Source organism: Dama dama, chromosome 19, assembly GCF_033118175.1.
Source record: "Dama dama isolate Ldn47 chromosome 19, ASM3311817v1, whole genome shotgun sequence".
Classification (NCBI taxonomy): domain Eukaryota; kingdom Metazoa; phylum Chordata; class Mammalia; order Artiodactyla; family Cervidae; genus Dama; species Dama dama.
The window spans coordinates 38024487-38027403 of NC_083699.1; the positions used below are offsets into that span (position 1 = coordinate 38024487).

The 2917-nt window shown below is 37.0% G+C and overlaps 1 non-coding gene across 1 annotated transcript; it reads right to left on the reverse strand.

The window, feature by feature from the left end:
• Nucleotides 1–2422: 2422 nt before the first annotated feature.
• Nucleotides 2423–2495, reverse strand: TRNAE-UUC (transfer RNA glutamic acid (anticodon UUC)). The gene has a single exon. It is a non-coding gene; the product is annotated as a tRNA-Glu (tRNA).
• Nucleotides 2496–2917: the final 422 nt, after the last annotated feature.

The window sequence follows — 2917 nt, forward strand, 5'->3', positions numbered from 1 at the left end:
CCCTTGAACAACAAGGGGGTCAAACCAGTCAATCCTAAAGGAAATCAAGGCTGAATATTCATTGGAAGGACTGATGCTGAAGCTGCAGCTCCAATATTTTGGCCACTTTATGTGAAGAACTGACTCACTGGAAAAGACCCTGGTGCTGGGAAAGATTGAGGGCAGGAAGAGAAGTGGGCGACAGAGGATGAGATGGTTGGGTGGCATCACCAACTCAATGGACATGAGTTTGAGCAAGCTCCAGGAGATGGTGAAGGACAGGGAGGTTTGGTGTGCTGCAGACTATAGATAGACTGCAAAGAGCCAGACATGACTTAGTGACTGAACAACAACCACCAAAGCTGAAAATTAGTACATATCCCATGGCCTAGTAATTCCCCCTCTAAGTGTATGTGTTTTTGTCTCTCAGTCATGTCCAGCTCTTTGTGACCCCCTGGACTGTAACCCGGGAGCCTCTTCTGTCCATGGGATTTGCCAGGCAAGAATACTGGAGTGGGTTGCTATTTCCTTCTCCAGGGGATTTTCCCAACCCATGGATCAAACCCTGGTCTCCCACATTGCAGGCAGATTCTTTACCATCTGAGCCACCAGGAAAATTCATAAAAACCTTGTATATTTGCATAAAGAAAGATGTATAAGAGTGGTTTTCAACACTGTTTACAATAGAAAAAAAATAGGAACAACCTCAAAGTCCAAAATAGGAGGATAGATAAATAAATTGTTCTTTCTTTATATAATGACTTCCCTGGTGGCTCAGATGGTAAAGAATCCTCCAGCAATGCAGGAAACCTGGGTTCGATCCCTGGATTGGAAAGATCCTCTGGCAAAGGATTTGGCAACCGACTCCAGTATTCTTGCCTGGAGGATCCCCATGGACAGAGGAGCCTGGCAGGCTACAGTCCATGGGGTCGCAAAGAGTTGGACATGACTGAGCGACTAAACACAGCACATACAATGAAACACAAAATTGAAGTTACAATATGAATCAATTCAGAAAATATGTTGCATTAAAACACAAAATACAAGAGAAAATATAAAGTATCATTTATATAAAGTTTGTGAAATGTATGCATTGTTTGTGAATACATATACATGTAAAATAATAGTATATAGATATGCATGGAAATGGTGAATGCCAGCTTCAGGATACCAGTTACCTCTGTAAGAAAAGAAGTGAACAAAAGGGGCGTCAAATGCATATGTCATATTTTATTTTGTTTAAAAAACTAAGATTAAAACCTAAAAATCTAAAAGATTAAGAGGTAACCAGGCACACAAATGTTTATTATAGTTTTCTGTATACTTTCTCCCTGCTTGAAATTTTGCTAAAAAGAAAAAATAATAAATTTGGGAGATGGGAAAGTGGACACAGTAAGGATCTTGGCTCTGAAGTCAAAGAGGCTAGTAGCTAGAAATGGAAGAAGGGCCAAACTCCTAATGGAGCCACGAGTTTTGAAATGCTGGCAGGTTAAAGGCCAAGCCATGTCTTTTCATTTTTTATTATCCCCCTCCAGCTTGACAAATAATACTTGGCAAATAAGTAAGCATTCTATGACTTTTGCTGAATGGATGAATGGAGTTGACAGCCAGAACTGCTTCCAAAGTAACAGTTGGCATCAATAAGATATATAGTTGAACATTCCTTTTTAACAAGGTGGCTCAGAATTTCCTAAATAGATTACTCTGGGGACAATTGCTTCCCTCTCTAAAAAGCCATATCCTCTGACTAAATGGGGATTTCTGCCATGGTCGCTAGCACTGATTACAATTCAGCATCCTTTCTTGATTAAAACCCTAACTTAATTAGATATCTAGGTGTGGTTTTTTTTTAAAAATAGTTTTATTGAAGTTTAATTTATAGCCTTAGAATTCAACTATTATAAAGGTATAATTCAATGATTTTTAATAAATTGAGTTGTACAACTATCATCATACTCCAGTTTTAGAATATTTCTATTACACCAAAAAATATCCTCATGCTGATCTACAGTTAATCTCTCCTCCCACCCCTAGCCTCAGGCTACCACTGATTTTCCATCTGTTTCTATAAATTTGCCACTTCTGTACATTTCATTTAAATGGAATCATATCATACATAGTGTTTGTATCTAGCTTAGCATACTGTTTTTGAGGTTCATCTATGTTGAAGCATGTTTTAGAATTAGGTTTCTTTTTTGCCAAATATTATTTGATTGTATGGATATGTTATTTTGCTTATCTATTTATCATGTGATGAACATTTAGGTGGTTACCAGCTTTTGGCTAGTATGAAAAATGCTGCTGTGACAGTTTGCATACATAGTTTTTTTTCTGTGAGTGTAAGTTTTCATTTCTTTTTTTTTCAAACACTGACTCTGTTTTATTTTCTTTGTTTCTTTTTTTTTTTTTTTTTTGCCATGCCATGCAGCTTGTGAGATCTTAGTTCCCCAACTAGGGTTTGAACCTAGGTCAATGGCAGTGAAAGTGCCAAGTCCTAACCACTGGACCACCAGAAAGTTCCCTGTTTTCATTTCTTTTGGGTAGATTCTTAGGAGTGTAATGCCTGAATTGTACGGCAAATTTATCTTTTTAAGAAACTGTTCAACTGTTTTCCAAAGTGGCTGTTACCATTTTACATTCCTTACAGCAATGTACAAAGGTTCTAGTTTTTCCACTTCCTTACTAGCATTTGATATTCTCTGTCCTCATAATTATAACCATTCTAGTGGGTGTGAAGTAGTATCTCATTGTGGTTTTAATTTGCATTTCCCTGATGACTCATGGTGTTGAATGTATTTTCATGTGCCTATTAGCATTTTACATGCCTTTTTTTGAGATTTTTATTCAAGTCTTTTGCTCATTTTTCAAATTGAGTGTATTTTTATATTGAGATGTAAGAACTCTTTATATATTCTAGGTACAAATCATTTATCAAGTA